Source organism: Prosopis cineraria, unplaced genomic scaffold (genome assembly GCF_029017545.1).
Source record: "Prosopis cineraria cultivar Desert tree isolate PC_DT_omini unplaced genomic scaffold, ASM2901754v1 PC4, whole genome shotgun sequence".
Taxonomy (NCBI): Eukaryota; Viridiplantae; Streptophyta; class Magnoliopsida; order Fabales; family Fabaceae; genus Prosopis; species Prosopis cineraria.
Window position 1 is genome coordinate 14,638,999 of NW_026555335.1, and position 15,324 is coordinate 14,654,322.

Here is a 15,324-nt window from a genome sequence, read left to right on the forward strand (position 1 = left end):
AGCCTTGACTTTACTACCTTAGAGTAATTTGTTTTGACTAAGTTGTTCTTTTATGTTTATGCAATGCTCTTATACGAACTATGAATAAAGAATATTATGTGAATAAAGATCATTTTGTTTTCATCCACTTCTTCATTCTTTTCTTTCTATTCATCTATTATTTATTTTCGCCCTCCAGGAAATCAATTTCCTTAGAACTCCTATTTAACACAATGGTTTTTGAGTCGCTAAATGGTGATTCTTTAATTGTCTCTAATATGCATAATTATGAGTATGATGATGATGAGATAATCCAAGTATATACAAAGATCCTTGATTCAGAGGATATTAGGATGTGTCCACATGAGGAAGTGATTAAAGTAATAAACATGGGGACCGAAAAGGACAAGAAAGAACTTAAGATAGTGGATAATCTAGAAAGAGAACAAATGGTTAAACTCTTTAAAGAATATATGGATGTATTTGCATGGTCATATCGAGATATGCCAGGCCTTGATCCAAATATTGCCTCTCATAAAATCCCTTTGTTCCCAGATATCATGCCTAAAAAGCAAAAATTAAGAAGGTTAATAGCAGATATGTTCTTAATAGTTCGAGATGAAATAATAAAGCAGTTGGAGGCAGGTTTTTTAGAAGTGGCCAAGTACCTTTAATGGGTAACAAACATTGTCCTTGTTCCAAAAAAGGATGACAGGGTTAGAATATGTATTGACTACCATGATTTAAATAAAGCTAGTTTAAAAGATGATTTTCCTTTGCCTCATATAGATGTCTTGGTTGATAACACAGCTCAAAGCCATGGGCATTCACCCATGGATGGGTAATTGGGATATAACCAAATCCTTATAGAAGAGAAAGACAAAGAAAAAACAACCTTTATTACACAATGAGGTATATATTGCCATCGAGTAATGCCTTTTGGGCTAAAGAATGCAAGGGCAACCTACCAACGGGCAATGGTGGCTCTTTTTCATGACATGATGCATAAGGAGTTTGAAGTATATGTCGATGATATAGTTGCTAAGTTTGCTAAAAGGGAAAGTCATGTTTCAGTACTTAGGAAGTTATTTGAAAGGCTGTGAATTTACAAACTTCAATTAAATCCCAACAAGTGTATCTTTGGAGTTTTATCAGGGAAGTTGTGGGGATTCATTGTCAGTTAGAAAGGAATTACGATAGACCCTAATAAAATAAAAGCAATACAAGATATGCCTCCTCCCTAAACAGGGAAAGAGGTTCAAAGCTTCTTGGGGAGGTTAAATTACATTGCGAGATTCATTACTAATTTGACTTCAACTTGTGAGCTAATATTCAAACTATTAAAGAAGAATTCTATAGAAAAATGGGATGATGATTGCCAACAAGCATTTGATAAAATCAAGAATTACTTGTCAAGCCACCCAATTTTAGTTCCACCAACACTAGGACGGCCACCAATCTTTTGCTTGACAATATGTCCTAATTCTATGAGAGCTATGTTGGGGCAACATGATGAATCTGGGAGAAAAGAACAAGCAATCTATTACTTAAGTAAGAAGTTCAATGATTGTGAATCACGTTACCAAATGATTGAATGTATTTGTTGTGGTCTCGTATGGGTTATCAGGAAATTGAGACAATATATGTCGCATTACACTACATGGCTGATCTCCAAAATGGATCTACTCAAATACATCTGAGAGCCCATATGTAGCTGGAAGAGTCTCTAAATGGCAAGTAATATTATCTGAGTATGACATAAAATATCATACCCAAAAGTCTATTAAAGGGAGTACAATAGCTAATCACTTAATGGAAAATCCTTTAGAGAGACACGAACCGCTGGATCTCCAATTCCCAGATGAGAACATATGTTTCACAAAAGAAGACCAAGATGAAGAGGGTAGGACAATCTAGTGGGAGATGTATTTCGATAGAGCTATAAATATGCATGGGATGGTGTTGGAGCTGTATCCCTGAGTGGGAAGCAATTCCTGATCACCATTAAGTTAGGATTCGACTGCACTAATAACATAGCAAAATATGAGGCTTGTATTAATAGTCTTCAAGCCGCCATTTACTTTGGCATAAAAAGCTTAGAAGTTTATGGTGACTCTGCTCTCATAATTTATCAGGTAATTGGTGAATGGCGAACTAAAGATCCAAAGTTGATCCCTTACCAAGAATATTTGACAAGTATGATTAAACAATTTAAAGAAATTAATTCCACCATATGACTAGGGACAAAAACTATTTTGCTGATGCTTTAGCTACATTAGCAGCCATGATTCAACTTGATTGTAGAGTCTATATCCAACCTATCCAAATCGAGTCTAGAAGATTACCAGCATTTTGCCTGAATATTAAAGAGGGAAGTGATGACCAAACTTGGTACCATGATATTAAGAGATATATGGAAAATGGAACTTACCCAAAAGACGCAACTCAAAATGAGAAGAAGACCATTAGGAGGTCAGCCTTGGGTTTCTTTATTAGCAACAATACATTGTATAAGAGGAGCTTTGATGGGACCTTGCTATGTTGTGTGGATTTAAAGGAAGCACAAAAGGTATTGGAGGAAATCCATAAAGGCATATGTGGCACACATGCAAACGGCCATACAATGATCAAGCAGATTTAAAGATGTGGCTACTACTAGGTAATAATGGAGAAGGACTATATCAATTATGTTAGGAAATGTCATAAATGCCAGATCTATTTTGATGAGATTAATGCTCCCCCTATGCAATTGCACGGTCTAGTATCTCTATGGCCATTCTCTATATAAGGGATTGATGTCATCAGCCTAATCAACCCAAAGGCCTCAAATGGTTACCGCTTCATCCTTGTGGCCATTGATTATTTTACTAAATAGGTGGAAGCCAATTCTTTCACTAATATTACCTAAAAAACTTTCATAAAATTCTTGAAGACAAGTATCATATGTAGATATAGGTTACCTAAGAGGATTATCATTGACAATGCACCCAATCTCAATGGGAGTGTCAGTTCAAGAGTTGTGTGACCAATTCAAGATTAAATATCATAATTTAGCACCATGTAGGCCACAAATGAATGGCACAGTTGAAGCAGCAAATAAGAATATTAAGAAGATCATTAGCAAGATGATTGTAACTTATAAAGATTAGCATGAAATTCTTCCTTACGCATTACATGGGTATCGAACTACCGCACATGCCTCAACTGAGGCAACCCCTTATTCTTTAGTTTACGATATGGAAGCTGTCACTCCAACTGAGGTAGAAACCCCTTCTTTATGGGTATTGGCTGAAGCAGACTTGGATGAAGTGATTAGATAAGCACTTGATTTGAATAATTGAACATGATTGATGAAAAAAGACTTATTGCAATATGTCATGGGCAGCTTTATCAATCAAGGATGGCAAGAGCTTTCAATAAAAAGTTACGACCTTGAAAGCTTAAAGAAGGAGATCTAGTTCTTAAAAAATATTGCCAAACTATAAATGGGCTCCAAACTATGAAGGTCCATACGTTGTGAAGCATGCTTTCTCCAGCAGTGCGCTAATCTTGACACACATAGAAGGCTAAGAATTACCAAGGCCTACTAACACAGATGTTGTTAGGATATACTTTGCTTAAAGAAAAGGCTCGCTCGGTTAAAAACCCAAAAGGGTGGCTTAGGCAAAAGTTAGAGCAAAAAAAAAAAGAAAAGAAAGAAAAAAGCTCACTAGGTTGAAAACCTGAAAGGGCGGCCTAGGCAAAAGTTAGAGAAAAAAGAAAAAAAAAAGCTCGCTAGGTTGAAAACTTGAAAGGGTAGCCTAGGCAAAAGTTAGAGTAAAAAAAAAAAAGAAGGCTCACTAGGTTGAAAACTTAAAAGGGCAACCTAGGCAACAAATTAAAGCAAAAAGAAAAAAGAGCTCGCTGGGTTGCAAATCGAAGGGGGCAACCTAGGCAAAAGTTAGAGCATTAAGAAGATAGGTTGAAATACTAAAAAGGCAATCTAGAGTATATCAAAGGCTTAAAGACTATTGAATTGACAGCATTACCTCTCATTGTGACCATCCAGGCAATGTTTCCTTTGGAATAACTCAGTCATAACTCATAAAGTACATATCCTTGGCAACATAGCAAGGTACCCAAAGGGATTATACGGATCATGAGTAAAAGACATCCTATTAGAATTGTAGATCTTCCATTATTATGCAACTAAATTTGCCCTACAGTTGTCTAGCACTTTCTCCATATTTTTGCATACGTTTGCATTGTGATCTATCGAGGTCATTTCTTTTAAATAAATCCCTCTCTTTATTGATTATTTATTGCCTCTTTCTTTGAATAGCATAATAAACTTGGGACTCTCAGTTTGTATAAGAGCATATCATTAATAAAGAAGCACCTTTTTATCTCAATAAATGCTCATGATATCACATATGGCATACTCTACTCCTCATTAACCAGTATGGTTTGAGGGGCATTAGTAATACTTGTACTCAAGGATAGACTTTGAAGTTGAAAGGCCAATCAGATTTAACATATAGCAGGGGATTATGAGCAACAACACGTATAAGGATCAATATAACTAAAAAGAAGTCTTAATCAATCATGCAAGCAGTTGGGGTCTGGTTAGGTGTTTATCAAAGAGGACAATATTGCATATTAGGTTTTCCCTTTTCTTTTTTTTTTCTTTTCTTCTTTCTTTCTTTCCTTTTTTTTTTCCTTTCTTCTCTTTCCTCTTTTAATTTTTTATTCGCTTGTTACCATCATCTTCATCATCATCATCATTATCACCACCACCATCACCATCATTATCATCATCATCATGATCATCATCATCTTCACCAACATCATTATTATCATCATTATCATCAACATCATTATCTTTATCATTACCATTAACACCCCTTTCAAAGCCTTGTAATGGCAGGCACCCTGAAGCCTAGTAACAGTTGGCACCCTTTTAAAGCCCTGTAATGGCAGGCACCCCGAAGCCTAATAATGCTTGGCACCCTTTCAAAGCCTTGTAACAGCAAGCACTCTGAAGTCCAATAACAGTTGGTACCTTTTCAAAGCCCTGTAACAATAGGTACCCGAAGCCCAGTAATAGCTGGCACCCCTTTCAAAGTCCTGTAATGGCAGGCACCCCAAAGCCTAGTAACAGCTGATACCCTTTCAAAGCCCTGTAATAGCAAGCACCCTGAAGCCCAGTAACGGCTAGCACCCTTTCAAAGCCCAGTAACAGCAGGCACCCTGAAGCCCAGTAACGGTTGGCACCCTTTCAAAGCCTTATAATGGCAAGCACCCCAAAGCCTAGTAATGGTTGGCATCCCTTTTAATGCCCTATAACGATAGGCATCTTGAAGTCTAGTAATAGCTTGCACCCTTTCAAAGCCCTGTAACAATAGGCACCTTATTCAAGCCCTGTAATAATAGGCATCCTAAAGCCCAGTAATGGCTGGCACCCCCTTTTTAAGCCCTGTAATGGCAAGCACTCTTTTTAAAGCCCTGTAATGGTAGGCACCATAAAGCCCTGTAACGGCAGGCACCTTGAAGCCTAATAACGGCTGGTACCCATTTCAAAGTCTAGTAATGGCAATAACCCCTTTCAAAGCCCAATAATGGCTGAAACCCCTTTCAAAGCCTAGTAACGGCAAGCACCTTAAAGCCCAGTAATGACTGGCAACCCTTTTAAAGTCCTGTAATGGCAGGCACCCTAAAGCCTAGTAATAGCTGACACTCCTTTTAAAGCCCTATAACAATAGGCACCATAAAGCCCAATAACGGCTAGCACCTCTTTTGAAGCCCTGTAATGGCTAACAACCCTTTCCCCCCTAAGAACCAAGTAAAGAGGGGTATGGACATGACATTTTGTCTAAATGCCTTTCGATCCTTATGATAGCATGAGGGGGTTTCTTATTTTCACTTACAGTAATTTGTCTTAGTTTTGTACTTTTAGTTGGACAAAATACGTGTTCTTATCTTTACTTGCTTCTTAGGCGAGAATTTTAGAAAAAATACATTCACTCCTCTCACCTATGAAACAAGTAAAGAGGGGCAACTATAAATACTATATTTTGTTTAGGCTTTCAAGTGTAAATTAAAAATTAATAAAAACACAATAAATAAAATAAAGGAATAAAGGAATAAAAAAGGAGGGCTTTTGTGATAATAATAGCAATAATATATTTTTTTACCCTAAATTCCCTTAATTATGTTCCCATTAAATTTGAATTTTTTAAAAAAAAATTTAGAATATTTAAAATTTGATTTGAGAAAATTATGCCTTGATTGGAATTTATTTTTAATTAATTAAGGAAAAAATTTGAAAATCTAAAATAATGAAAATGAGTCAAAATAAAAATTGCCTTTTTTGTTTGATTCTATCATTAAGTGTGTGAACCCTAGTTAGCACCTAAGAGAGAGATAGAAAAGAAGAGAAGAGAAAAGGCATGAAAAGAGAGCAAGGAAAAATTGAGGACAAATAGTGAAGTTGCAAAGATATGAGGATGATTTTCAAGCATTTTATTTTCATGGGATCATGGTAGGAAAAAAAAAAAACATGATAGTCTACCTCTTGTACCTCTCACATTGTAAAGTTGTGGTTTACCTTCCAAGTCTAACCAATAGAGTAGTGCCTTTTGTTTTGATAGTGTTTGTTTTGAAAAATTATGATGCCACTGTTTGTGTTAATCTTTCCTTTTGTTTGTTTGTTTTATCCCATTTGTTTCCAGCATTTGTGTTGAATGGCATGCTTTGGGTTAATGTCGTTTATGTGTATATATATATATATTTTGCTTATTTCAGTTTATATTTACCCATTTCTTTTACCTTTTTCTTGACCTTTCAAGCATACTTTTGTGGTCATACAAGTGTGAATCCATTTCAGTTGAAATGATTAAATGTGAATAAGTAGAATTAACTTGCCCTCATAATCGATCCAATCTTGAAAACACATTCAAAAGAAAAAAAAAAGAAGGGGTTTCATAAATCATTATATTCATCCAAAGTATATGAATTAAATTCCATGAGCTCTTATGAAGCTTTTCTTACGAGTGATACTAAATCACCTTGAATCCCAAAAAATATCAAAAGAAGAAACCGTGAATGACACTAAGTCATCGTAGATATCAAAATTTATATTTAAAATTTTAAAATTAAATTATTCTATAGAAAATTCACTTTGAAAATTTTTTTAAGGTTTGTCGTGAGTAATACTAAATTATCGTGTACATATAAAAGCATCAACAAGTAGATTGCGAGTGATACTAAATCACCGTAGGTTCTAATGTTTGTTAAATTTTCATCTCTCATGCATTATTAAAAATAATAAAATAATAAAACTTTTAGCATATTTTAGGTTACCTTTTGAGTGATACTAAATCATCGTGTATTCTTAAAAATATCCAATGAGATATGAGGAATGACACTAAGTCATCGCAAGTATCTAATTTTATATTTAAAGTTTCAAAATTAAATTATTTTATAGCAAATTCACTTTGAAATTTCCTTTAAGGTTTGTCATGAGTGATATTAAATCACCGTGTGCATTTAAAGTGTCAACCAGTGAACTGTAAGTGATACTAAATCACCACAAGTTTCAATACTGGTTATTTTCCTTTTATCCAAAGGTACTTCCTTATGATAATTTTTTTATTTAAAAATAAATATAATTATGTAACGCAAAATAACCTTCTTTTCATAAAATAAATTAATAAATAATTAAAAAAACCTAAATAATAATTTTTAAAAACTACGTGGACTTTGATCCCCATCATAGGGTACATAGGCCCTAGGCTTTAGTCCTAGGGCAAGTCCTTCCATGTAAATAACTAATTTATTTTTATTTTTTTCATGTGTAATAAAGGATAACTAAGATATTATTAAAAGGCTAATTAATTTTACACAATTCATTCAGGGTAACTGTTCTTATGGACGGATGTCGTGGGATGCCTAATGCCTTTTCCATGCACAACCAACTCCTGAACCCTATTCTAGTTATTATAGAACATTTTAATTTTTTTAAAAGGTTTCCAAAATTATCCTTTTAAATTTTGATGGTGACTCCTAAATTTATAGATTTTTTCTTTTTGGGAAGATCATGATCCGGGTGCGACAGTGACTGAGTCCAAAACTGTGACTATGGTGGAGAGTATTGAATCGAGCACTAATGGAGCTCCCACTAGGGGTTTGTGATATGTTTCTTGTGTCGATGTGTATATATATATATATATATATTGTGTGTGTATGATTTTTTTATTTTTTAATATGTTAATAATTTTAGTTTCTATTTAATTTGCAGATACAAAGACAAAAGAGCCTAGTATGTCTACAGTGATTTTGAATTACTAAAATGACTTTGATCCTTTTGGGGTAACCTCTACGCCAATTTACCAAACTGCTAACTTGAAAATGGTGAAAATTTGATCTTTACATGTTGATCTCTTTAGTAATCATGTATTTAATTAGTATCTATGTTCTTTTCATATTGAGCTTATCGTCTACTGTACTGTTTTTTTTTTTTTCATGCAGCCTTCTGCAACAAAAGGTGGCAAATGTATGTAGTCTAGAAGTGGAAATCTTACCCTTAATGCTTTTGAAAGGTTTGACTTTGATCTAATTTTGTTGTCTCGATTATTTTTTCTATATATATCTATATATTATTTGTTTCTTCTTAATTTCCACCCTATTTTACTTGCCATATAATTTATATATATATATATGTATGTATGTATGTATGTATGTATCATTGTATCCTCAGTTTGGTAGCACAGCTGGACAACGCAACTCATGGCTTTCGCTTACCAAGTGGAATGTCTGCTTTGACTGCTGTTTCTGAACTTGTTAAACCTGGTGCATTTCCTAATCTTAGTCTTTTTTGTTTTTAACTCAAAGCTTGTACAAATATTTAGTGATCAAGGACCATCCAGATGCATGCATGGTATTCATCATACTTGTCCCTGTCCCAATTGGTTTGATCTTGTTCTAGTTATATCATGATGAGAGGCTTGAAATATAGGGATAGGACAAAAATATGTTTAAGATGGGACTCAAGATAATCATTGAGACATCTCGTCTTGTCCCAAATATATTATTATATATTTGTTTTTTACTAATATTTAATATTTTATTTATCTAGTGAGAGTCCAAGTATATATCTTTTTTTTTATTTATTTTTTCTTTTTTTTACATAACTCACTTAAGTTGGGTAACTTAATAATTTTGTTATTATTATTGTTGTTGTAAAATATAGCTAGAGATTGTGTACTTGCTTTATATTATGGTTGTTGTAATTGCGCTTTTTCACTTGAAATTATAGTTTTTATAATTTAATGATTGAATTTATGCAATCATATTATTTTGGTCTTGCATTTCCTCATCTTAGCCTTTTTTTTTGTTTTCTTATAACTTAAAAGCTTTTAAAGCAAGGCAAGTATATCTGTGTAATTTGTACAGACATTTAGCAAGGGCCTAATATATGCAAAATAAAATCTTCCTCATTCTGTACATGTGCATTCAATCCTAATCAATCATAATCAACAGTCAATATCAGCCAAAATACTCATCATAGGCAACATTGCATGTATCATTTATGAGTTTGAAAAGTAATTTTTGAAGTTTAATTTGTTTGTACATATATTTACTTCAGATATTATAAGCAACGGATTGATGATGTTAAAACAGAAAAATAAAACAGTGATTGTTTTAAATTTAACAAAATTAAAGCATTCAAATGACTAATTTAATTTTCTTTTATAAATATTGATGATGTCAAATGATTAGTCTTATAATATAATTTCTTCATTAATTCCCCCTAATAACATGTTAGAGATGACAGTCAGATAATTTAATTATATTTTAGGTCTTAGCTTATAATATCAAGTGGCTGTGGTTATAAATTTTCTCCCTATAAAGTTTACATATATTGAAATCCATATAATTTTATTTTTATTAAGTAAATATAACAGGGACTACTTGTGCATATATCTTCTCGTAGTTGTTGTAGACAATTAATATGTATATATGCTGAAATAATGATCGCTTTTTATTGTCATTTACTTACATAATTTCGAGGCAGGTGAAGAAATAATTGCTGCAGAAGATATCTATGGTGGTTCATATAAATTCTTGATTGAACTAGTTGCAAGAAAGGAAGGAGTCGAAGTGAAGTATGTGTGACTGGTCAACTATTCGGATATGTTTTTGCCCTCGTACACCAAAATATATAATTTTTTTTAAATAACTATTATATATTTGAAAACTATACAACAATTACATTAAAAAAATTATATAATTGGCTGAAAGGTTTCTAGATACTATAACTGGAATAAACTACCTCAAATATTTTGTTGGGAAATAATACATACATAAATTTATAGATATATAAATAGATATATATATATATATAGTGCTAGAATATATAATTTTTATTAATGATAAGGTTGTAATGCTTGCATGCACAGCCGACTAGATACAACTAATATAGACAAGGTGAAAACTGTTCTTGAAAATGGCAAGACTAAGTTGGTGTGGCTAGAGAGTCCTAGCAATCCTCAGCTAAGAGTAACTGATCTTCGAGTAAGCTATTTTATTTTTTGGGTCGAAAGTGTTTTGTTGTTTTTTATTTTTGTCTTCTATACTTTCTGCTGTTACTAAAAGCCAATCAATAGATTTTCTTTTTTAGGTTGATTGCATGTTTTTGACTTTTGGTCAATGGGTGAAAAATTTGGAAGGAAGTACCATGCATTGAAGGTCCTTGGAGGTGCTTTTGAGTGTCTGCAATTGATCTTTAAGAATCATCACTGCAGATTCTTTAATATCGATCTCTTGAAACTCAATTGTAAATTCTGAAAAAAAATTTATGATGATTTTCAAATGTTGGTCCTTCTTCCCAAATTTTTTAGAGAAGGAAAACAATAAAGTCTTTATTTGTAGTTAAAACTCCTGAAATCATGACTATTTGAATCAATATTTATAATTGATTTTTTCAAAAACTTTTGTTGGAGACCTAACTACCATAAATTCATTGTTTTGAGACTTTATTGTCATTTCCTCCTATCTTTTTCCCCATTTTAGTCCTTACGCACAATTTTCCCTAATTCTTATTTAAGTAGATCTTGTATGGACCCAACTTCATCAAATAATTGGTATTTTAATTTCCTTATGAAATGCTTTTGAATTGTTAAACTCAATGTTATAAAACTTTCTTTCATTATATATTGAATTTTGACCATCAGGCAATATCGAAGCTAGCTCATGAACATGGTGCTATTGTGTTTGTGGACAATAGTATAATGTCTCCCGTGTGATGTCAGCCATTGGACCTTGGAGCAGGTATTCATATCACACCGCAAAGATAATGGATTATATATATTTAACAATTTTCTATCATATTTTTTAATTACTGCTGCTGTTGCTACTACTGTTACTGTTGCAACAATGTTACACCATTGTTGCTTTATGAGAAGAATATTGATATTTATAATAAATCAATTATTGATAATGATTATTAAGAATGAAATAATCTTTTATTGCTGTTTCTTACAATGTTACAACATTTTTGCTTTATGAGAAGAATATGCAATAATTTTCGCATCAATCTATATTGCATGGATTCATACTACAGGATACCAGAATTTCTTTCTTTTTAACTCTAATTAGGCTAATGATCAAAAGAAAAAAGAAAAAAAATGTTGAGAGCATGAGGCATTAGATTCCCTAATTAATTAAACTGAATTGTTCTTATGTTTAAGTTTCTTATTATTGTGAACAATTTACAATTGTATTTTTGGTATCACTTCTCATGCAATTTATTCCATATGTATGTATATGTTTTGTACTTGTTTTAATTTATTCTATTACTAATGTAGATGTCTGTGTCCCCCGACCTTTTTTTTTTGCCTTTGATCACATCTTGTAAAGGTTGGCAACACACTTAGGGCCCACTTGGTTTAATGGAAATGAAAATGGATATGAAAGTAGAGATAGATATGAGATTTTAAAATATGTTTGGTTTGTTTATGGAATTGAGATATTATTTTTATTCAATATAAATCTTAAAAACAAGAAAAGACTAAAATGCTCCCATCCAAAAAAAAATTGCCCATTGGCCAAAATAGCAAATTTGCCGCGACATAGATTGAATGAACACCCTATAACTTAGATCGATGAAGATGACAATGCATATGGCAGAAGAGATATGAGCCCTAGGTTTGTCCTCTCCAGTCTCTTCATCAAAAATGCTATCTTCCCAAAAGAAAAATGCTCCTATGCATGGATTCAAGGATGAACCACCACAAACACTGGACTTTCATCGGAAAAGAAGAAGAATATCAAAGTTCTGTCAAGGTTTCTATGTTGAAGAAGCTTAGGTTTAGCTTTAAGAAGACTGTCACTAGATTCACGTTCTATCATGCCTTCATCATCATTGTTGCTATGAAAAAGAAGATTTACCATTAGCAAGAGAGATTGCAAAACTGTTGGAGGTCATCGGAGATTCTGGTTCATCCTCACCGTTCATAGACTCTACTCATCCTTGCCATTTGCAATCAAAGTTGCTATCAGTTCGGTGGATGAGAGGAAGGGAAAAAGAAGAAATTGGAAATATGAATTTTGAAAACTGAGTTTTTCATATGAAATTCAATTCCATCAATTTTGTTGGAAATAGCTTCCATGTGGAAGTTTAATTCCATGTGATTTTAGCCAACCAAACACAAAAAAATTTCAATTCTATTTCCATATCCATTTCAAACCTTCTAATTTCGTCACACCAAACGAAGCCCTTATAATTTTTTAGGAATGCAATGGGTTATCCCTTATCTCCATTTGACTCTTGGCTTTGTTTGGAAGGAATCAAAACAATGTCTCTACGAGTTGAGACAAAACAAGTACCTCAAGAAACATCATTCTATGTTAGAGATGGTTGGGGAGAATAATATTAAAAGACCTTAAAAGAATTTAATATTTGAGGAGGACTTTTAACATGCAAACATTTACAATTATGTCCTTCAAAGGTCATTCATTGATATTCCCCCTTGTTTGATGAATTGGTTTGTTTAATAAAAATTATATATACTTACAAATTAAAATAAAGAAAATTTTTGGGAGATTTGTTAATGTTCTGAATAACTAAGGGTTTTTTGTTTCTTCTTAATTTTTTAATACTCTTCTATGTTATTTTTATTCACTAACTTCATTGGACTTTCTGCGAGTCACTATCCCATGAATTTTTTTTTATACAAATCTCTATTGGATTAATATATAATTATACGGTGTACGTAGTTTGCAAATACTAATGAATTTTAAATTAAACTATGCCTTGAATAATTGTCCTGTTCAAAATCAGATTGTTTTTCTTGACTCCTTGATATTGTCATTATTTTCTTTATATAAGTAAGTTAAGGTATGTAACACACACACACACACACACAATTTTGTAGGAGAGTGCACAAAAGGTTGCTGAGTTTCTTAACACCCATTCTAGAGTAAAGCAAGTCAACTATGTTGGTCTTTCTAGTAATCCCGGACATGCCTTGCACTTTTATCAGGGATAATTTAATTACCTGTTATAATTCAATATAAATTTTTATTGATAACATGCCTAAAATGATTTTATTCATTCATCGATCGAATTCTTTTTTGCAGGCAAAAGGGGCAGGGTCTGTGCTTAGCTTTCAAACAGACTCACTACAACTCTCACAGCATATTTGTGAAAATACCAAATACTTTGGAATCTCTACTAGTTTTGGTGAGTATTTTCGGGAATATATATACGTTGCCATGTAAATTGTTATCATTTACATATATTTTCTTTCTCTATATTTGAGGCATAAAAAAATCAAGGAAAGCCTCACATCTTGAAATAATTAGAAGATTGATTAAGAATATATAAACACTTAGAGTATATCTAACCAAATAATTTAAGTTATTTTGGTGAAGCAGATTACCCTCAAGCATACTTAATATAAAGAGTTTAACATAATATCATTAACCATTGGTCTATCATGATTTGGTGAATGCTTTCATGCAAAATGCTAACCTTGAGAATTTTGTTAGTGTTGTTAGGAAGTATGGGTTCTGTGATTTCTTTGCCCCGGTATACGTCCCATGCTAGTATACCTGAAGCAGAGTGTGAATCTATTAGTGTAACTGAAGATCTGGTGCATGTTTCTATAGGGATTGAGGATCTTGATGATCTTATTAATGATCTAGAATAGGCATTCTTGTCTTATCCCACTCAGCTTTCATATTGGATTTGAGTGAGGATGATGATGATGATTACGACGACGATGATCGATGATATGGCAGTTCTACTTTATATCTTGTTTTGTTATCTATTTTCATTTCATTTGGCTATCAAGGCTTGAATTGTACGACTAGGAATTTCGACTCTATATCTTTCGAACTTGTTTTGAGTGAGGATGCTGGTGATTTGGCAGTTCTATTAACTAAAGCAAGGTGCTTTTATTATTCTGTGCTTGTGTATTTTGCCTTACGTATTGATCTCTACCTTCTCACTTAATTTAATTCTTTTAGGTTTCATTTGGCTCGCATGGAAAAAATTTAAACCAAGTAATTGAGTTATGGATCAGGAGAATATTAGAGTCAAAAGATTTTCACCTGAATAGGAATAAGGTGAAATATTTGCATCGTGATTTTGATAAGAGGCAGGAGGAGATGAGCTTGGTTACATACCTTGCTTACTCTTCATGTAGTTACTAAAAGTGCTGATGAACAATCTTCCTTATTTTACTTACAACTTGAATTCTTCCTTCATGGCTTGAAGCCAAATAGCTTCAAGCTTAAGGGCACTTGAAATTCTCTTTCAACCTTTCTCAAGTCACCTTAATGCAACGGCTACTTGAGCTTAGCTTACTTCTTACTTCATACTATGCACTAAATTATTCCATCCTAAGAGAACTCAGGATGAGCTCTTAGCGATTAGTCAATGCAGGTTAGGAAGTGAAATTCATAGAGCCCATAAGTCTTTTTGTTGTGGATTGCTAGCTCCATGCTAATATGCTATTGACGTTTAGGTAATGCAAGTATGAGTTAGTCATTTGAGCAATTAACCTAGTTAGTAGTAATTTAGAAATGAAACCAGAATATGAGATTATGTCAAGTGAAAAAATTTAGATATTTGAGAGCTATTATAGTAAGCATAAAGTTAGAATAGTAGAGATGAAGATGTTAAAATAGATGTGCGGATATACACGTAAAGATAAAATTTGAAATGAATATATATATGAAAAAATGGGTGTGGCACCTATTGAAAGAAAAAAATGATAAAAAATCATTTAAAATACTTTGGACATGTACAAAGAAGACCACAAGAAGTACTGGTGAGAGGAGTAAAACAGATAATTTTGA

The 15,324-nt window shown here is 32.8% G+C and overlaps 1 pseudogene; it reads left to right on the forward strand.

The window, feature by feature from the left end:
* Positions 1-212: 212 nt before the first annotated feature.
* LOC129308859 (cystathionine beta-lyase, chloroplastic-like) lies at positions 213-14,171 on the forward strand (annotated as a pseudogene).
* Positions 14,172-15,324: the final 1,153 nt, after the last annotated feature.